Below are 22233 nucleotides of genomic sequence, written 5' to 3'. Positions count from 1 at the left end.
TTCCTTTAAATGTTGTATCATAGTTTCCTATTAGAAAGAAAAAAATACACAGAATATGGTTGCATCAGCAAAAGGTTGCAATTCTTTCCTTTTTATTAAGCACAAATTCACCATTTGGTGAAATTACAGTATTCTTAAATTTTTAGCAACAATAAAGTGTAACGAACCTTATTTTCCTCAGTGGGAGGAGAACACTTTGAAGTTTGCCCCATTTAACATGATGTAATTTAAGTTTGTTAACCCTGAGTGCTCAATACACTCCTCTTAAAATTTCACATTTAAAATTTCCAAAACATTTGTTGTTCGAGTAGACTTTTAGAAGATTTCAAGAGTAATGGGTCCTCCAAACTTATCTGAGTTAATTTAAAAGAACAAAGAAAAGCGAGTGTTTAGCTTCATATAAATTTTAACTAGGATATTCTGTTCAAGATTTTTGGTTAATATATCAATTTATTTCCTAAGGCTGCTTCTCCTGTGTCCTATATTTCAATGAATGAAGTCATCATTCTCCCTCACAGCTCAAAATCTCAAACTATGTTTTGAGTTATTTTTCTCTTTACCCCCACCCACATCTACTTAGGTTTTACTCATACCAATTTTACCTTTACAGAACCGCTATTTGCTTTATTTTCAATCTCAAAGTATGCAGGATTATTGAAATAGCCTTCTAACTCAACCCTCTACCTTCGGATTCTTAATTATCTAATCCATCCCGCACCATACTGTAAGATCAGTTTTCTTAGTATTAGCATTAGCAAATGCTAATGTTCTTCTCCTACAACTTCCCATTATCAGCTCCGTTTGGGGAGCATCTCATTCAGGTATTCAATACTCTCACGGACCTGTTCACAATAGAAACAATAGAGTTTTCTAGCATTATTTCTACAACTACCTTTTACATTCTTTTAAGTTCTTAGATCCTTTAACCTGCCATCCATAAATGTTTTCTTTATCTAGGATGTGCTTTTATCACATTCAATATGTCTAAGAATTTTGCCTCAGCTGCAACATTCAGCTCAGATTGTGAACGCTTCAGAAAGCCTTCATGTCCCCATCCTCTGAATTTTCATAGTACTTTATATGCATCTCCCACTTTGTATAATTCTGATCATATATCTAAGTTTTCATTTACACTTTAGTCCCTTGACAGATTTCAAGTTCCTTTATAGGTGCTTTATCTTGTTATATCCCACACTCCAATTGTTCAGTAAAGTGTTCAGTGAATTATTCACTGTGTGTGTAAGATTGAAAACTCGTGAGAATTCAGATGTGAGACGTGTGAAGAAAGGAAATTTATTCACCTTTGAATAGTATTATGCATGTGTAAGTCTAAAGAGGGGAACTGAGTTTCATAATCCCAAGACTATTGTCATAAATTTGAAACTGTAACAGGATTTACTAAAAGCTCATTACCTTATGTCTCTCTCATGTAGTGACTGATTAATTTCTCAATGTTGAGAATTCTACACGGGGGAATAGATACAACAAATCTAACAAAACAGCTTCCATAATCTATTATCTTGCCTGATTTCTGGTTCTGATGATTTGCCATTGTCTGTTCCAGAGGAGACATCCAATGCAGGAAGCTGTAGGGCCGATTACTGCACACTGCCCTCTGGTGAGCCGCAAGGGTAGTCTGGAGGGGAAAACTCAGGGTTGAGAGTGTAACTCACTCTCCATGTCCAGGATGCCAGCTGGTGCCAAAGAATGATGTCACATTTTGTGATGTGATCACTTCTCTCAATTGTGCTCTCCTGAGTCTACCAGTTCTTTCCATGTAGGTCATCAAACGGCCATCAGCTGGTAAAACTTTCCTCTTCGCTTAGCCAAAAATGGATCCAGAATACTTGTAATGAGTCTTACTAAACCAAGAATTAAAAAAAAAAAATTACTATTACTTCCACCACATTTTCCTGCATCTTCAAATATCCCCTAGCATTGCAGGAAAACAATGGGAAAATTTTTTCTCCTCAGTTTGTAAGGGAAATGGACTTTTAGTGATTGCCATGCTAAATTCTTGTACATTCTATTTTATCTATAAAAATATAGAGCTTTTTCATTCTTAAAGAGATGGCCAGAAACCAAATCACCAACTTGACGGCATTAGAAGTACTATTTGACTTGGAAGGACAGCAAGTATATCTGGCTTTTGACCATATTAGTACTGCCATATTGCTGGGTGATATTATTCATTTATTCAGTACCACCTGACCAAATACTATCGATGACTAAAGGGGTAATTAAAAGTTTCAGAACAAACATGGAACTGCTCAAAACTCACCTTCTAAGAAGGATACGAATAACCCAGTGACCAATGAGGTGTTTCATTGGTTTCTGCAGTCAAGTGTATTTGCTGTTTGTAGGCAATGATGTTTGTTATTTTCTCATCCTATTATTCTCAACTTTGGGGAACTACATTCTGTATGAATGATGCCAGTAATGGGTAATCTTAAAAGGAGTGGAAATTGCCTTTCTGAAGAAGGAATAAAAAGACTTGCAGAAACATGGAATAAATGCCATCTTGTTGCTTGATGGCATGCTAATCTTGTTTAAGAAAGAAAAGTCTCCTTTAATAACACTTTTGACTCTTCAAACTCCAAGAAACTGACCTTGCTTTAGAAGCCCATTTTAAGCTTCTAAAATGAAAGCTTAATTTTTCCTTATGTTCTTTATTATGTAGTTGAAAGTTTAAATTACATTAGAACTAAAATCCTTTCTTGACTCTCAATCTTTTAATTTTCTGAGTCTGTTTACATGCAAATTAAGTAAACTAGTTCTTACTTTTTGTTAATTTATTTTACTTTCAAGTAAAAAAAAACATTCTGTGGGAGGTTTTATGCTGGTTTCTGCTGAATTGTTGCTTAAATGTGGGTGAAGGGATTCCTGAATTCAGAGAGAAGTTTAAATAAAATAGCATGTAAGCTCGTTTACCCTCAGAATTCTATGTGTCCAATGATATCATACACTGGTGAATAATTATTTTAAAACTTTAAGTATTAATCATATATGTTAAGAAGTATTTAAGCCAGGTCTTTGTACTGTTGTATGTTATGTAACTGAAAAGTTACCGTGAGGAGAAATGGTATAAACAAAGTTTGCTTTTCACCACAGAAATGATGTTACTCAGGCTTTGATTAAATAACTACCAACTCTGTCTAGTAACCATTTAATCAAACAGGATATATCCTGTATTTTGCATTGTAGTAAAGCCTTCTAGAATAAAGTAAATATTCATAAATCAAATAGAGAAACTGATAGCATTGTATGTGAATCAGCACAATATTGTAACTTATTATATAAAGTTCTTCTTTTGCTTTTTCTTATAACTAATTTTAATGGATACCAACTAAAGAGTGAAAGACAACCACCAGGGTCATAGAATTTAAAAGGCTTATTTAAAAATGCCTTTGATTATTAGTGTATTTATGATGTTGACACCTTTTCCTCGTATAGGATTTGCAATTAAAAAATTAATAAACTTTATTTTTTTAGAGCAGTATGAGGAGCATAGCAAAATTAAAGCCTTAACACATCATCAAGGGTCCCCAGTTAGAATAGAAGCGTATGAAAGGCAGTTTGAAAAATGGAGTTCTGTCCAAGGTTTGGCTTACAGTGGGTTCACTGGTTGCAACAGAAACTGCATGGCCTGCGAAGCCTGGAATATTAACTATCTGGGCCTTTACAGAAAAAGTTGTTAACGATGCATGGGTGGTGGGCCCATCGTGTCTCTATTTTGATTCACTTGATTGGCTCCTGCAAAACTGGATGGCACCTGGAAGTTGACCCCAGGCTATCTCTAGCTCAATCAAGTAGCATCCTTGATCACAGCTAGTGATGGTGCTAGAGGTGGTTTTCTTTGTTAGAGTTAATCCACGTTATTAGAGTGAATTAATACAGCCTCAGGTACATAGTACATAGCCACTGATTTGTGAGTGCATTCTCTTCCATCTCATCCAGATTACAGCATCAGAAACCATCCAGTGTGCATTCAGATGGGAAGAATAAATACATGTTAACAAAGCAGTAGCAGTAAGGAAGAAGAGGAAGGAAGGTCAAAGGGTTTCTTAATTTTTTGATGTTTATTTATTTTTGAGAGAGACAGTGTGTGTGGAGGGGAGGGACAGAGAGAGAGGGAGACACAGAATCTGAAGCAGGCTCCAGGCTCCAAGCTGTCAGCACAGAGCCCAATGCTGGGCTCGAACCCACAAATTGTGAGATCATGACCTGAACTAAAGTCAGAGGCTTAACCAACTGAGCCACTCAGGCTCCCCGAAGGTTTTTTTTACAGTACTGGATGTGAGAGGAGTTGATGGCTGTTCTCCAGAATACATTATCCCCTTCCTCTATTGTAATAGAGTCTCTGAGTTTTAGCAAAACACAAAAGCTGCCCAGCTGAAAAAAAACAAAAACAAAAAAACATTTTCCAGCTTCCTCTGTAGCTAAGAATGGTTATATGGCAAAGTTCTGGTCAATGGGGTGCAAATGGAAGTGAAATGTGTGTCTTTTGTGCCCTCTACTTAAAAAGAGGAAGTATTACCTTCACGTCCTCTCCTTTCCCTTTTTCTGCCAGTTAGAATGCAGACAAGAGAGCAGGAGCTGGAGCATGCAAAGAAACCCATGTGTTCAAAATGGGAGTTGGGGCGCCTGGGTGGCTTAGTCGGTTAAGTGTCTGACTTTCGCTTAGGTCACGATCTCACAGTCCGTGGGTTCGAGCCCCGCGTCGGGCTCTGTGCTGACTGCCAGCTCAGAGCCGGGAGCCTATTTCAGCGTCTGTGTCCCCCCCTCTCTCCGACCCTCCCCTGCTCGTGCTGTCTCTCTCTCTCTCCTAGAAATAAATAATAATAAAAATATTAAAAAAAAAACACAAAACANTCACGCTGTCTCTCTCTCTCTCCTAGAAATAAATAATAATAAAAATATTTTAAAAAAAACACAAAACAAAAAAAAACAAAATGGGAGAGCAACAAGATGTGAGGAGGGGGTGTTGGCTCTCTATGGAGTCACCATACCAGCCCTAGATTACTAGGCTTATGTTTGCATGTGGAATAGAAATCAAGACTTCTCTCGTTTAAGTCATTACTATTTTCCAGCCTTTGTTAAAATTGCTGAAACTAGTGTTCTAACTAATGCAGAATGCATAAAAGCAATTAAGTGAGGTTGAATACAAAGGTTTTGTGGAGGATGGATAATGAGTTTGTTGTGGAACATGTAATTTGCCTATCTAGGTGCATATCTCATAGGCAATTGTAAAGTGTATCCCTAAAAACAAACAAACAAACAAACAAAAAACTTTCATGGGATCAAAGGTGGATAATATGCATGAGTTTTGTAGACATGTAGGATGTATTAATACAGGCTGAGTGAGAAGATTTTATACAGAAGATGCCAGTGTATTCCAGAATCATTTGTATTAAGGAGATGAAGTCGGTGGAAAGTAGAAAAAATTAACCACAGAGAATGGCTAAATCTGAGTGAAAACAAAGGATGAAAACTTGCAGAACAGCTACTTGAAGTGGAAGGTGAAGGAGGAAGACCCTATGAATTGGAATGAAGACCACAAGAATGGTCTGAAAAGTCAGAGAATCCACAGAGAATAATTTTGTTGAGGTTGATGGGGAAGTGAACTTCTATAGACAGTGACTGGTAGTCTCAAATGCATGTATATTTTAGTGAATACATATAGCTAGAAGCTATCTATCTACCTTATACTTACATGTAGTGAATGTAAAGCATATTCATGTCACTACAGATTGTTAACAATAAATCTTCATGTTATTATAAACTTGGGGGACATGTCTATGCAATAATCACGTAGCATAAAGGATTCATAGCATTTTACTGAAAAACAGAGCATACCATTGTTCATACTCTTCGTAACAGGACTCATATAATCTATATTTTACTCAGGAGCCTGTCTATCAACTATTTTCCTAAAATTCTAAATTTTTGCGGTATCTCATAAACCTAATTTTACTAAAAAAATAACTTCGGTTAGGTAAAAGCTAATTTTATTGTTACTTAATCTTTAGGTATTGTTATTTGAAGGCATTGTTAACATTCGTTATGCCATAATTTTTGGTAGAAAAACTAGGCAAATTATCATAATTATGTTGGGGTTTAAGACACGTCTTAAGCAAAGATTCTGATAAATGTATTAAAATAATACAAAAAATTATAATATGAATAACAGGCAAAACAATACCTTGGCTGTTAGTGAATTCACTTTTTTCCCCAAAAAGCAGTGGGCTTGTGGCTTACTGCCAAAAGCAGATTTACACACTGCAGGTTTGATATACCCTGTGGCTTAATATTCTTAAAATTTTATATCCTTATAACTATGCTTTTGAACTTAGAAAACTATTATCAAAGGAAAAATTGACTAGCCTTTCATTTATTTATAACTTCAATTATTGCCAGTTACTCCTGTATGAACAATGTAAGAAACGTGCGGGCAGAGTTGGTCTCCAATAGGGACAAATTTCAGATGTTGGGATGCTTTTTTTTTTTTTTTCCTATGCTTGGTTAAAGTTTGGAATAAGGACACAGGATTCTCTTTATCATTAGAATTATTTAATGTCCACGACTTAAAGAAAGAGATATAAATGGAAGGGTCTTCCACTGTTCATATGTAATACTTGCCTTTCTCTGGTCAAATTAAAAGAGTGATCAATACTCAGAGAATGCTGAGTGGGGAGAATGCTGAGTGGGATTTGACCATGTTCTTTCAAACTCCACTTTTCAAACTTCAGAGTTTTCTCATGATGTGTTAATTTTGTGGTGCACCAAAACTTTTGAAAAAGTTTAATTTAAATTCAATTTATCTTTATTGTAGCAGCTCTCACATGGCTTTCTGCCCAGAGTATTACTTGCTCCATCTGCAAAAGTGGTAGAGTAACTTCTAAAGAAGCAATATGATGGTTTAATATAGATGCAAAACCTAACTCACTTTTTGATTTTTCAATATCGTCATAAAAAGTAGTGTTTAACAGCCAGAGATGTGACCTTTAAACATTGGGAATTATGTGAATAATTTGGGTGTTAGAATTAATCCAAAATATAAAAAATATTCCAGCATTGATTTTTAATGTTTTTAGAAAGTTTCATTCCACTGATGCGTTCTTTTTAAGGACATAGTGAAGAGTAAAGGAAGTAGAGTGAATGTGCTTCATTCATGTACTTGATCTCTCAGTTATTATTTGGAGATCATAGTTAAAGGCAACTGATCACATAAAATTTTTTTAATGTATTATAAGGATTACATGGATGGAATGATGGCTTCTTTTGTGTATCAGGCACTGAGATAATAATAGAAGCAGTTCATATTTTTTATTGACATATAGTTGACATAGAATTTTATCCTAGTTTCAGGGGTACAACATAGTGATTTAACATTCATCTACATTACAAAATAATCAGAACAAGTCTAGTTACCATCTGTCACCATACAAAGTTGTTATATTTTTATTGACTATATTCCCTATACTGTACTTTAAATCCCTGTGACTTATTTTAAAACTGGAATTTTGTATCTCTTTATCTCCTTCACCTATTTGGTCCAGCCCCCTAGCCCCCAGCCCCCTGGCAACCACCAATTTGTTCTCTGGCTTTATGAATCTGTTCCTGCTCTTTTTTTTTTTTTAAGATTCCATAACTGTGAAATCATAGATTTGTCTTTCTCTACCTTCATTTAGCATAATGCCTTCTAAGTCCATCCATGTTGTTGCGAATGGCAAGATCTCATTCTTTTTTTATACTGAGTAATATTCCTTTGTATATGTGTACCACATCTTCTTTATTCATTCATCTACTGATATTGATGGACACTTAGGTTGCTTCCACATCTTGGCTGCTATAAACAATGCTAAAACAAAATGGAACTGCAGGTATCTTTTCCAATTAGTGTTCCCATTTTTTTTCAGATAAATACTCCAAAGTAGAATTGCTACATTACAGTGGTACTTCTATCTTTAACTCTTTGAGGAACCTCTATACCGTTTTCCACAGTGGCTGCACCAATTTACATTCCCATCAACAGTGCACAAAGGTTCCTTTTCTCCATATCTTCACCAACACTTGCTATTTCTTGTCTTTTTGATACTAGCCATTCTGATAGGTGTGAGGCAATATTTCATTGTAGTTTTGATTTGCAAATTTCCCTGATGATTGGTGACGTTGACCATTTTTTCATGAGTCTGTTCAGCTATCTGCATATCTTTGAAAAAAATGTCTACTCAGGTCCTTTGCTCACTTGTTAATCATATATATTGGCATTGAGTTGTATAAGGTCTTCATATATTTTGGACATTAAACCCTTATTGGATATATTATTTGCAAATATCTTCTTCCATTCAGTAGGTTTCCTTTTCTTTTTGTTAATGGTTTCCTTCACTGTGCAAAAGCTTTTTAGACATTAAGGTAGTGATTTTTGCCCAGTTAAAAATCAAGCCAAGCTGTGCAACAAAATAGTGGCTAGTGGCAATTTGCAAATGAGTGTAAGTTAGGGATCACGTATCTCCTATATAATGGAGATTTCATAAGTGGGTTAGATGCTGCACATAATTCACAGGAGACCTGTTTAGAGGAGGGGCCTGATTGAAGACCTTCACAGTTTACTCTTTCCATATTTTATATATACTGTTATAAATACATATTTGAAATAATTTCCACTGGTTTAATGTGAAAGCTGAGTATCATATGAATCTTAAAGAACTGCTCAGGGACAGTACGTCATTTTCAATCTCACTCTGGGATGAACACAGACAAAGGGAAAGGGAAGAAGGAGGATAAAGCTCTTTCCCATTTTAAGAAAATGACAATTCATTTTCTGATACTTAATATAAAGATAGAAATACAAAATCTTTCTACCAGTTAAAACTCTTGAGATTGAAAGTAACAGAAAACTTAATTCAAACTGGATTAAATAATAAATGAAAATTGTTTAGGTAAATGAAAAGTCCTATAGAGGTGAGAGAAGCTTTAGAACTGATTTGATCGAAGCTTCAGCTCCCTTTCTCTGAATTATATCAGCTTAGTTCTATAATCTGTATCTATTTTATCCTCAGACTGGTTTCTTTTATGGTCATAAGATGACTATTACAAGCATAGGAATTACATGCTTTTTCACTTAGATTCTCAGGAAGACAGAAAGATCCTTCCAACAACCACTGAAAAATAGTCCTGAGTTTTGTGCTTGGATGATCCTTGAAGCAATTCTTATGGTTAGGGTAATGCCATGATTGACTTAGGACTGGGTGTGCCTGCCCCATTCACTGTGGCAAGGGGTTTGGGAGTAACTTCTGGCTTACACCACTTAGGACTAACCTTGGAAAAAGTTAGGGTTAATCTCAGCCAATATATCTGAATACTACACAATGGGGGAAGAGTGAAATGCATGTTTGGATAATAACTACCACATCCACTGTAGTGTACCCTATTGCTCACCCAGCACTGTAATTAGTGAGCACCTTCTTTCTGTCTCTGCAAAGTGTTTTAGCGTAATCTGGAGCTCCTTATGCTCTAGCAACCAGTGACAAGTTCCCTACTCCCAACAAATGCAAAGTGCAATTGAAGAGAAAGGAGAAAGTCATTGCAATGAAAACTCCCAGTTAAACAGAGTGTATCTGGAAACATTACATAGTAGTCACTGATCTTTGTCATAATCTGTAGACAGTAGTAGTTAGGACTCCTGGAGGGCAGTGGTATGGGTTCTTGGCAAGGTACTGTTTTGCTTCTGGTGTTCTTTATGGCCCCATCTGAGATGGTCACTGGGGGGAGATGCTTTTTTAAAGAGATTACACTATTTTGGCAGCTTATTTCCTATTAGGTTGCATGTAGAAGTCTGAGGTTTAAGATTACGGGGCACTTGGGTGACTCAGTCAGTTGGGTGTCCGACTTCGGCTCAGGTCATGATTTCACGGTTCATGGGTTCAAGCCCCGCGTTGGATTCTGTGCTGACAACTCAGAGCCTGGAGCCTGTTTCGGATTCTGGGTCTCCCTTTCTCTCTGCCCCTCCCTGGCTTGCGCTCTGTCTCTCTCTGTCTTGAAAAGAAATAAACATTAAAAATTTTTTTAAAAGATTAAATAGTCACAAGTTATTATCAGTCAGGTTTGAGGTTTATTTAATGATATAACTTCCTGTTAATATTAGTTTTTTTTAACTAGTTGCTTCTTGTTACTTCTGTAAGCAAATAACTATGGCCAGAGCCATGTGTAGTCCAAGTTTTTATATCTTGGAATTCCTCTTTAGTAGTAGCACGTCACATTCTGACAGTCTAAATTTAGTTTTAACGGACCATACTGAGGTCTCAGTTTAATGCCATCTGCATTGGGGATATTCTAAAAAATGAATCTGCACTGGGGAGGGAAGGGCACAAATAATTCATTCCCTGTCTCCATAATAATCATGATGTCTCCAGTCACCTCCAAAATGAGCATGATTCTTCCTTTAGTTAAGCAGAAATTAAACTATTCCATCCCTTGGAATACTGAAGATTATTAGGATTTTGGAGATTTTTTGTTTGAGAATCTGAAGGGTGCTGTTACTAAAAGTGTAGACTACAGAGCTTGCTAGCTTCTTATAACCTTGGTCATGCAAGGTAGAGACGGTCTCTGAAATATTTTATTCAATCTACGTATCACGAACACCAGTGGTTCATAATGAGAGTCAATTTATAACTTCCGTTATGCTAAGAGAAACCCATAATTTCACTTATGAAAACCTGTTTATAATATCCATTGATTAGCAAAGCCTCAGGTGTTAATGGAAGATAATGATAGCAGAAGCATTTATTGTTGCTATGTTTGGAATGCAGTCTTTCTGATTAAATGCCAGCTAAATACATCTAAAGTGCAAACTCTAGATTATGGCAACTGACAACCATTAGAGGATAAAGTAAGTAACACATATGTGCACATTTATATCACATTGTGTACAGGAAAGTATTTTGAGGGAAAGTATAATAGTAACAAATTCAAACTGACTTAACCAACATCCACTATACTATTCAGTATTCAATACTGAAGATAGTAGCAAAAACGATCAGACTCCATGCTGATTTGATTTGAAGGCTCACATAATGGAACAATCTAGTATAGGGAGAAAAAGGGGCCAGAAAAGTGCTTATTTAAAAATTTCACAGTTTGTACTTTACATCCTTTTGCTTATATACAATGTTATAGATCTTTGTTTATTTGATCAGGGTTTCAGCTCCATTTCTTTTTCATTTTCTTGGTCACAAGATGACTGCCTTCGGCAACAAGGAACATACGTTTTCTCATTCACATCAAGAGGGAGAAAGGAAGCCATATTACACAATTTTGAGGCAAAAGTCCTATGACTGGTGCTCAATCCCAAACCATGTGTGGCTAAGGGAACATCATAGGTCAGGGTTATCCTGATTAGATTCACTTTGGGATAAAGGTGAGGTTAATTCCACCCAAATTTCTCAGGTGTGTGCTGCACAGTATGGGAAGGGTGGAATAGATTTTGAGAAGGCAAGTGTCCACTACGATCATTTTCAAAGCGTATAAAGATATAACAATTACATTATTTTCTTGTTGGAGTAAACAAAACAAAACTGACCTCTAAACCCATGTAGTAAAGACTCTGACTCCATTATTTGGTGTTTGAAGGTGGACAACTTCCAAGCCTTCATCTGTTCCCTCTTGCCCTATGTCTGGGCAGGCTGATGAGGAAGCCTGGGAGCTCCTGTCTTTGGTGCCAGTGAGAAATTTCAAGCCACACAAGCCTGGCCCCTATGTAGGAATTTTCACCCTAGCACCACACCCTGGCCACCATAAAACCCCTAAAGACCAGTTGCTCTTCCAACTTCCTTCCACCCTTCTTGCAGCCATTTTGGATTTGTTTGGGAAGCCTACCCTGCTTTTCCTAAAAAAGTCTCATTATGTGTCTAATAAACCTTCTTACCCCCTCTTGGTGCATGTGTGGCATCAGAAGTCTTTTTTTTAAACTTTAAAAAAATGTTTATTCATTTCTGAGAGACAGAGCATGAGCAGGTGAGAGGCAGAGAGAGAGGGAGACACAGAATCCGAATCAGGCTCCAGGCTCTGAGCTGTCAGCACCGAGCCTGAAGCGGGGCTCGAACTCACGGACCCCGTGATCATGACCTGAGCTGAAGTCAGACGCTTAACTGACTGAGCCACCAGGCATCCTGGCATTAGAAGTCTTGAAATATGAGCCAGATTTCAGGTGGGCATCCATCTCATTTCTGTGGGTGACCTCCACTGCACAGACACTGCAACGGTCCCAAGTTGTGGTGTTTCATTATTTTTATCAGCAAGTGAGCACCTTCCTCCTGAATCCCCTACCTCTTTGAATAGCACCAGAAACCTGGAATACATCTTCTGTTCTTTCCTATGATTTTGCTGCCCACATGCCTTTCAAATCCTTTTTGCCAATTTCATGGCTACCACCTCAACTCAGGCTTCCACAATTCCTCATTCTAGTTGTTCTCTCAGTCTTCTTTCCCTGTTTGTCCAGAGAAAAACCTGTTCCCAATCTAATAATCCATCCTGCGCACTGCTGCTAAAGTAATTCTCCCCAACCCCACTTAACCAATCCATTCATTTTCCATTGCCTACAGGATAGATTTCAAACTCCATAGCAGTTTGTAAAATTCTCCATCCCTCTTGATCCATCTACAGTTCCCATTTCTCCTGTCACATTCACACCTTTGTCTCCACTAAACCTACCTACACACTATACTTACCTCTATAGTTGACAGGCAAGGAGATACATATAGAGATACATGTGCCTTTGTGTGGAACATCTTTGTCTCTTCTTACCTTGGCCAATTCCGATACTGGTTCTTCAAGACTCATCTTGATCTTTACATTTTTTGAGAAGTACTTCCTTTATAACGCAGGTTGAATGAGGTGCTCCTCCTCCATATTTTAACAATAAACTTGATTTCAGGGTTTGTCCTCACACTATTTGATATGATTGTCTACATTTTTCTCCAAATTTCATCCTCTTGAGGGCAGGAACCATGTTTCTCATCTCAAAAGGTCACAATCAATTAGGGTCATGGGCCTGTAGATATATACATAACAAAGGTAAATAATAATACAAGATGGCTTATGAAAAGTACCCTGAAAAGTAATAGAGTCATAAGTCCTAAAGTAACAGAGCCATACATTCTAATACACTTAAGTTCTGGAGGAGAGAAGAAGAAGCACTATGGAGAAATCGGAACTTCACACATTGCTAGTGAGAATGTAAAATGTTTTTCACTATGGAAAACAGTCTGGCAGTTTCTCAAAAGGTTAAACAGAATTAGCAATGGCTCAGCAATTCTACTCCTGGGTATATATATCCATGAAAACGTTATGTTGACAAAAAACTTGTATATGAACGTTCGTAGGAGCATTATTCATAATAGCCCCAAAGTGGAAACCACTTAAATGTCCACCAACTGACGCATGGTTAAATGAACTATGAAAACATGATGTGAAGTGAAGGAACCCAGTCACAAAAGACTACATATTGCATGATCACGTTCATATGAAATGTCCAGAATAGGCAAATCTAAAAAGGTATAAAGTGGTTTAGTGCTTGTCTAGGCCTAAGGGGTAGGGAACTGGAGGAATTGGGAGTGACTGACAAAGGGTACAAGGTTTCTTTTTGAGGTGATAAATATATTCTAAAGTTGATTGTGGTGATGGTTGTAAAATTCTGTGAGTATATTAAAAACAACTGAGTTTATACTTAATAAAAAAGAAAAAGCACAAATTACTGTGTGAAGGGGAGAAAGACTTCACGGAGGTGGTGAAATTGGGATTCACTGATAAACAAATGATGTGAAAAGCAGAGGCAGTGTGTTGTAGTGAATAAACAAATCCTTTCACTGGGCAGACCTGGCTTTGGATCCTGCTCTGCCAGTTGGTTCAATTAATCTCTGTAACTCTTTATCCTTATCTAAAAAGTGAATATATTAATAGCCTTACTTTGGAGGATTAGTGTTATGACAAATTATGACAAATTCAAAATATTTATACAGTCACATAGAATAATTATGCCAGCCCATAGCAAATGTTCAATAAATATTAGTTTCCATTATTATCGTTAAGTCTGTTTATTATTGACTATTGGATAGGTGGGACAGAAGAAACACATAGATATATCAAAGAAAACTCTCAGAAACTCATCTGAGGTTTCCCGCAGAAAGGGGTGTGATATCACAAAATGTTATAAAGGTAATTATATTCAGTTTCAGAAGCATTTATTGAATACCTTTCTTTTAATCACTAAATACTATGATATTGCTGCATATACAAAGATAAATAAGAAGTAGACTGACAGATAAACAAATGAAAAGTGGTCTTTGACTTGGTGGTCTAGTAGATAGGTAAAGAAATTTGGGTAAGAAAGCATCATATTTGCTATCATAGAAATCTGTTCATGATAGAAACACATGACAGAAAAAATGGGTGTAGAAGAGTAACTTTTGAGCTCAATATTGGAACTCCTCACGAACCACCTGAGCTTCCACTTACTGGAGAATTGTTAGGATTACTTGCTGACATTTTCCACTGCGAGTACACAGCAGAGATTATTAAAGGCTTGAGTCAATTTTTTCAATGGAAAGATGAGGAAAAAAAACCATCTAAAATGTTAAAGAATGCCTGTTATACGATGACTGTGAATGTTCCAGATTTATGCTCAAAGTTTCCAGATTTTACTTGTCTATCTTTCCCACTAGACTATAAACTCCTTGAAGGCAAACATCTTGAATGAATCTGGTCCATTCTCAGATTGTCATAACTTAGCCCAGTAGGCCAAGTAGACATTTAATAAAAAAAGAACTGCCAAATAAATGTTCTTCATATCCTTTCCATGTCAACGATGGTAGAATCACAACAAGTGACTTGCTAGTTGACCGTTTCTCTTTAACAGTTACTGACACTTTGATATGAACACACACAAAAAAATCTAGATGAGCACTCTTCCTTTGAAATAAAACCCTGACAGTTATGTCATTCTCTTTTCTTTTTCTTCAGGAGAAATTACTTGACTGAAGGCTTAGGAAGAAAGTGGGTGGCTTGGCAGCTGAAAATAAAGTGTCTCTGAAATAGAGATGGCATGTATAAATTGCCATGATCAGGAGCTGAGGCCATGAACAAAAATAATTCCTGAGCAGACTCTTTGGCTTATCTCATATGGCCTGGAGAAGCTCTGGGCTTAGGTGCATTCCGGTGCTTGAGTGTTCAGATATGCAGAGATGAAATGGAGCAGTTGTCCAGTCAACCGTTTCTTGAGCACTTACTACCTGTCAGGCATTTGGCTAAGTTCGTTGTTATTGAACCCTGCCTGGAGGTGGTGAAAACATCAGGCAGGCTTTCCTCAGGAACAGTCCTACAGACTCCCAGATGGGAGTATCATTTGGGGGATGGTTTATTTGCATACATTAGGCATGGAAACTGGGTCTGTCAGTCTAGAGGAAGGAGAAACTGTAATTAACAAGAGGTAGTTCCTTCGTCACCCCCCTTCATAAGGCCACCCTCCATGGACCACTCAAGCCATTGGAGGCGTGGCTCCGAAGATGGGGCCCTCAGCTCGGGCCACGTGACGCGCGTGTTGGCGTTGAGTGACAGGCGTAGCTCTGGGCGGGCCTTGGAGGAAATCAACTTCCGGGGGCAGAGGTGCTAGAAGCCGGGTGGTGCGTGGGCTATCCCAACTTGTGCTGGGGTCGCGGTCCCCCCGACGGGTTTGGGGTCGTGCCCCGGGTGTGCGCGTGCGGGGCCGTCGGCTGGGGTAGCTCACCTGGCAGTTTGGGTGAGCGGCGCGGCGGCGGCGGCGGCGGGAGCCAGAGCGGGGAGCAGGTAAATGGAAGCTCGCCTTCCGGGCCTGGGTCTGGGGGCCGGGGCCGCGGGAGGCGGNCGGAGGTCGCCGGGACCGGGAGCTGGAGGTGTGACCCGCCTCGGGCTGGAACGGAGTCTCGCCGCCTCGGCCGCGAGTGCCAACCGGTACTTGCTCTGCCGGCAGGTTTCAGCCCTTGCACGTTCCAGAATCGAGTATTTCCGAACGTCTGCGGACAAGTACACGTGATTGTTGTGTCACCGAAGCTCCCACCGGACGGAGACTTAGATCCTTGCCGAGTGTTCACCGATGGCGCCCGATTTATGTTTCCCCCTCTGCTTTGCTGTGTTCCACCGGCGTAAAAGCTCTACAGTGTCCGTTAGCCGCATTACCTGATACCTACCCTGGGCCACGTGTTGCAATACAAGGGGCATTTTGGGGTTAAGGCGGGCGCCGGTAACTTTCCAAGTGCTGAGGCATCCTTCATCCCTGTAAGTGCGCCCCCTTTCCCCACAATAAAGATGTTTCTTCCATCTGTCCAAGTTGTGTACTGTGGTGGAAAGCGTTGGACACGAAACCTATTTTCTGGCTTCACTTTAAGGAGTGGTAACCCTATTAAAAGCGGTGCTGGATGTGTTTTTGGTAGGATGATGTTGCTGCTGCTACTCTTTTACTTGCTTCCGTGATGGGAGTTGGGGCAGAGCCTGGTTTCGTGGATGGTGACGTCCTGGCCACAGCTGTAGGTGACTCAGCGGCCCCTTAAGAATTCCGACTCTTCTGAACTGTGCAGATATTGATGCCTCCTTCCTCTCCAAATATTTATCCGGGCGGTAGTTGGGGATGGCTTTTGGGAGTAGTTTGAGTGTTGCCCGGTGAGGTGATTGGGTTGGGCTAACATTTCACCCTACAATTTCAGACAAAGTACGCAGAATGTTTAGTTGGATGGGACGACAGGGAGTGACAATAGATTCACTTTGTTCTCTGACATCAGAGAGCTCTACGCTTCTAATCATCCCATCTGCCCTGTGCTACAATTTCTGTTGCAATGAAGGGATTGGCTGTACTTACTGTACCTGTTAGGTAAATGGAGCAAGGGGGATGCCAGGGAGAGCGCACCTGTGTGGTGCTGGCTAGCCAGTACCTCGTGTGGTCGCCAATTGCCCTGGTTACAAAATTGGCCGGCTAGGAGGTTCTGTGTGCTTGGAAATCTTATTATGAATTGGTTTCCCAGCAACAGTATAAGCCAAGTGGAATAAACATAAAGAAAACAAAGTGATGAAAGTTAAAATTTACCTCTTCTATTACATGGAAAAATGTATCTTCTTATTGGAGCAATCAGCTCAAAACTTCTCAGAGTTTTTTGTAGTCCTTCTAATACTTATACCAGAGAGAAAGAAACTGCAGAGTCATCCGAGAGGGACAGCACTTATTTTTTTAGTGACAGGACAGCACTTTTTTTTTTCCTTTTTTTTTGGTGACGGTAAAGAAAGAAACAAAGTTGATTACTGATAAGCTGATCTGAAGGTTAAATGGATAAATAGGAACTTGCCGGGTAAGAGGCATTTTGTCTTGTAACCTTGGCTGTAGATGTATGATTTATAAAGTATATAGGATTGTTATAAATAAAGAAAGCTATCTGAAGGATTATTGTATTCCTCTTAATAGAAGTTGGGGTGGCAGTGCATTGGGCTGGATAAGACCATTTCCATTAGTAAATTGCAAGTGGAATGTTAGGTAAGTTGTTTCTGAATTCTGGCTCATAATCACAATGCTCCCTTATCAACCTGTTGCTTGTGACTTTCGGTCTTGTAAGCTTCTCAAATTTTGTTAGTTTCTGTTCAAACAATGAGAACATAATAAAAAAGGCAACTCTCTTTAGATTCTTTGTGTCAATATCTGTTCTTATTGATAAATCTTGGTTATGAATTGATTATTTTGATTTACAATATTTCTAAGGATATTTCCTCACTGTCTTACCCCCACCCGAAACCCAGTGAACTGGGGTTAGCTCATTTAATTTGATGTGTCCTATGTCCTTTGAAATTTAGGTTTATTGAGGTATAATTTATAATTAAAATCATCATTAGGTCACAAGTTATGTACGGATCTTTGACTGTGAGAGGATTGGTTCCTCCAACCCTCAGGTAGTTCAAGGATCAGCTGTATTTCATTTTCTTGTCTGATTGCACTGGCCAGAACCTCCAGTCTGATGTTGAATAGGACAAGTACGAGCATGCATCCTTGCTTTGTTTTTTCTCTTAGTAGGTAAGGCATGTAGTCTTTTACCGTTAAATAGTTAGCTGTAGGTTTTTGTAGACCGTTTTCTTCAGTTGGGGGAAGTTCTCTTAGCTTCTAGATTGCTGATACAGATATTTTAGCATGGATGAATATTGTATTTGTATTTTTTTTCATTGTGGAAATCATAGTTGATTATAGTAGAAAGTTGGGAAATAATCCTATGAAGAAAAAAAACCCAACTCATTTCTATTAACCTGAAGTAAGTTCTGCAAACATTTTGCTGGTTTTTCGTTTAGTCTTTTTCTTTTGCAAACATTTGAAAAACAAAATTGTAAATATTGTATATTTTTCTCTTTTCAACAGCATTACATTGTAAGTGCTCTCCACATCATGAAGTTTTTGAGAACTTGATTTGTAAGTCTTGATTTGTAGCTAAGCTTTCCCCATTAGAATTAGCATTAAACATCTTTGTGTATAACTCTGGTAAGATTTTTTTTTTTTTACAGTTTATTTTTTGAGAGAGAGCATTTGCATGTATGAGAGTGGGTTAGATAGAGGGAGAGAGAGAATCCCAAGCAGGCTCCACCCTGTCAGTGCAGAGCCCTACTCTCGACTTGAACCCAGGAACCTGTGAGATAATGACCTGAGCCAAAATCAAGAGTTGGCTTAACTGACTTAACTGACTGAGCCAAGCCACCCAGGCACCTCTTTCCAGATTCTTAATATCCACTGCCTCTTTGTTTTATTTGATATTCTTAGAATTTGTCCTCTGGGTTATTTATTGTAATAAATTTTGGAGTAAAATGTGGTAGTGACTTTCTGGGTATCACTTTAAGATAGAATCCTAGAAGTTCAGAAACTCCGTGTACCTTAGATTTTATCTAGTTCAAACCATTTCTTTTATAGGTTTAGAGTCTAAAATAATTGAATGACTTTTCCACGTACATTGTTGTTTTGCTGCCAGTGATCTAGATTGAATTCCTGATGCTTTTAGTGTACTGTGAAATACTGTTCATATTCTTTTTGTGATAAGAATTATAGAAGCCTTTGAGCCTAGCATCATGCAGATGCATGTGCAGAGTTTCTAATAACTCCCTGTCTGTTGTTTTATTGAATTCCAACCAGTACCTTTCAAGGTAGGCAGTTTTATTCCCATTTCATAGCCAGAGAAATTGAGTCTCAGACAAGTGAGCAAACTTATCCAAGGTTTCATTAATAGTAAGTCATAGAGCTTGGGTTTGATAACAAGTCTTCTTGAATTTTTTTTTTTTATTCATAGGCCACACTGCCAATACAGAGTTCTTTTGTTTTGTGTATCATGTGTTTATTCTGAATCTCTCTTAATTTTGATCCTTAAAATTCATTAAGCAAATTAACAACTCAACATGAGACAGTATCAGTCACTTCTAAAATGTTTACCCAAATTTATCTTTTTATATTTTAAATTAAGACATTTCTTTACCTGTACCCTCATTTTTTTTTTTTTTAACTTTTACAAATACTGTTGTTAGCTATATGACATATAATTCTACTTAAAGAATTAGGGATGTATTTAATGTTACTAGCAAAAGATACAATTTTTAAAATTTTGAAATGGGAAGCATATTGTTAAATTACAGGTTTAATAGATGAAGAGCAGAGTTAATGTTACTCACTTTAAAAGGCAACATGTAATATTCTATTGAAGTAGTTTTCCGTAGAAGGGTATGTACGTTTTGGTATTTACATGACTCAGTCCAACACATTGTTGTCATATAGACTAACTATATGAACAAAGTAACCACTGTTTTGTAAAGCGTGAAGTTACTTTTTCCTGCTATTCAGGGAAGACTTTCTTTTCCCTTTGCCAGCCTCCGTATCATTGACTGTGTGCATCTCCTACCAAAAGTAGGCCTAGCTAATGGAGAAGGCAGCCAAATTGCCTTTAATGTTGTGTCCAATCTTGTGGTAAGAGAGGCTCTGCACGATCATTTCAAGATGCTTTACTTTTATATTACGAGAATTCAGAACGATTGTAGTAAAGGTAGTGTTGCAGTATTATGCAAGATCCATTAATCTGGATGTGCTTCCCTGATAGGGGCTTACATGAATATTACTAAATATTACATGAATATTACTCTTCCATGGGACAGGGTGTCTGGGTGGCTTAGTCGGTTAAGCAACTGACTTTGGCTCAGGTCATGTCGTGGTCAGTGATTTCAAGCCCTTCATCGAGCTCTGTGCGGACAGCTCAGGGCCTGGAGCCGGCCTCAGATTCTGTGTCTCTCTCTTTTTCTTCCCCTCCCCTGCTCACAGTCTGTCTCTCTCTTTAAAATAAATCAAAACATTAAAAAAAAAACCAAACAAACTACGTGTGTAGACATCATTAAAAGATAGTTAATAAAAGTGAGAGTATCAATATTTTAATTATGGATTTAATAAAGACAACTTGAGGTTATACCTTTCATTCCAACAGTTTGCCCAAATTGGGCATGAAAAATGGAAAATCAGCCTTAAAATAAAATAATTGAAAATAAGCATTAAATGGGCCACTCTGTCCTGAATCACAGGACAAATTGAAATGAATATTCATTTTCTGTTCTGCTGAATGGGAAAAAGTGTTTGTTTATTAACTGCTGATGGTTTTCATGAGGCATTTAGATATTTTAAGTTTCTTTTGTCTGTTATGCAGAAGAGGTACATTTTACTAATTTCTTTTTAGGACTAGTTTCTGTTTAAAGCAAATGGTGTAAAATAATCTCCTTCTTATTTAGTATATGTGATTCATTCCCCCAGTCATATTAGTTAAGGATAATTGTAGAGTACCTTTTGTACGAGACTTTATCTTCGTTGGTATCCTGAGTTTATTTTCTATAGTTCCAAAGTTAGGTGTTTGTTACTGATCTTGGTTCTTTTGTTATAAATAGTGGAGGTGGGAAATGCCACAAGGTTATTCTCAGTGTCACAGTCATTAACATACAATGTGATTAACATATGGTTGATGAGAAGTCCTCTGAGCACTTAGAATCTAGTCAAATTGCAAAATGTTTTATTGTTTGATTTCTACAAAATACTTAGGAGTAGAAAATCTTATGGACAAGTGAGGCAACGTATACATGAAATTTTTGGATGATTTTTCTCTCACATAGAAGGACCATGGATATTATCTTATAGTTACTTTCAGCTGAGGAAAATAATTCAGCAGATTGTTTAGGTGGTGAATTGGGAATTATAAGGCTGGATCTTATTCTTTAACCAGCATATACTTTTTTTCTCCACTTTATAAAATATTCGAGAATGCACCTATTGATGAAGTGTGCATGTACACGCATGCGTATGTGTATACTTTGGGAATGATAGCTTAGTACAAATAGAAGGATCAAAATCTTACTACAAAATCATAGTAAGAAAGTGAAATTTTTAGGTTAAGATCCTGGAATTGAGGCTGTTATGTCAATATCATAGATATCATAGTGACTACATGTGTTTATGGACCAATTAATTACTTCAATGATACACTGTGATATAGGGAGCAAAGTATAATAGTAACAATAATAGTAACCACTGTTAAGTACTGGTAATGTAGCATAGTAGGAACTGCACTGGACACTTTCAAACATTTTTAAAACACTTCTTTTTGATTATTTTTTTATTGAGGTGAAACTTACATAACGTAAAAGTAACCATTTTAAAGTATAATTAGTGGCATTTAGTATACTTGTAATGTTGTAGAACTCTATCTAGTTCCAAAATACTTTGATCACCTCAGAAGGAAACCCAGAACCCGTTAAGCAATCATTCTCATTTTCCCTTTTCCCCAGCCTCTAGCAGACACAGTCTGCTGTCTCTATTGAGTCACCTGTTTTGGATATTTCATATTAATGATACCATATGTGTAGCCTTTTGTGTCTGATTTCAGTCACTTAGCATAATGTTTTTGCGGTTCATCCATGTTGTATTAATACCCCATTTCTGAGTAATTTGTTGTCTATATGATATATAGCACTTAACACACTTTGTTTATCCATTTATCTGTTTATGGACATTTGGATTTTCCCACCTTTTTGCTGTTGTGCCAATTCACTATTGTGAATAGTGCTGCAATGAACACTGTGTATCAGTATTTGTTTGGGTACTTGTATTCAGTTTTGTTGGGCTTGTATATAGGAGTGGAATTGCTGGGTAATGTGGTAATTCTG

The 22233-nt window shown here is 37.7% G+C and overlaps 1 protein-coding gene and 1 long non-coding RNA gene across 4 annotated transcripts in view; one reads left to right on the top strand and one right to left on the bottom strand.

Annotated features, from left to right (window-relative positions):
* Nucleotides 1–136: 136 nt before the first annotated feature.
* On the bottom strand, nt 137–15841 carry LOC144240222 (uncharacterized). 2 transcript variants are annotated; one of them, XR_013337646.1, is made up of 4 exons: nt 15782–15841; nt 12805–13051; nt 1525–1862; nt 137–353 (listed from the first exon to the last, which is right to left on the bottom strand). It is a non-coding gene; the product is annotated as an uncharacterized LOC144240222 (long non-coding RNA). The 2 variants fall into 2 exon arrangements; XR_013337645.1 differs by lacking the exon at nt 137–353 and having other exon boundaries at nt 1246–1862.
* CCDC91 (coiled-coil domain containing 91) overlaps nt 15646–22233 on the top strand; it is a 342402-nt gene continuing 335814 nt past the window's right edge. For both annotated transcript variants that reach the window (XM_077774523.1, XM_077774522.1), the window contains exon 1: nt 15646–15840. The gene's annotated coding sequence lies outside the window, so the exon portion shown is untranslated. The remainder of the gene's footprint in view (nt 15841–22233) is intronic.

This window comes from Crocuta crocuta, unplaced genomic scaffold (genome assembly GCF_008692635.1).
Source record: "Crocuta crocuta isolate KB4526 unplaced genomic scaffold, BGI_CrCroc_1.0 scaffold176, whole genome shotgun sequence".
Taxonomy (NCBI): Eukaryota; Metazoa; Chordata; class Mammalia; order Carnivora; family Hyaenidae; genus Crocuta; species Crocuta crocuta.
The sequence above is the reverse complement of the archived record's forward strand: the minus strand, read 5'-3'. Positions and strand labels throughout refer to the sequence as shown.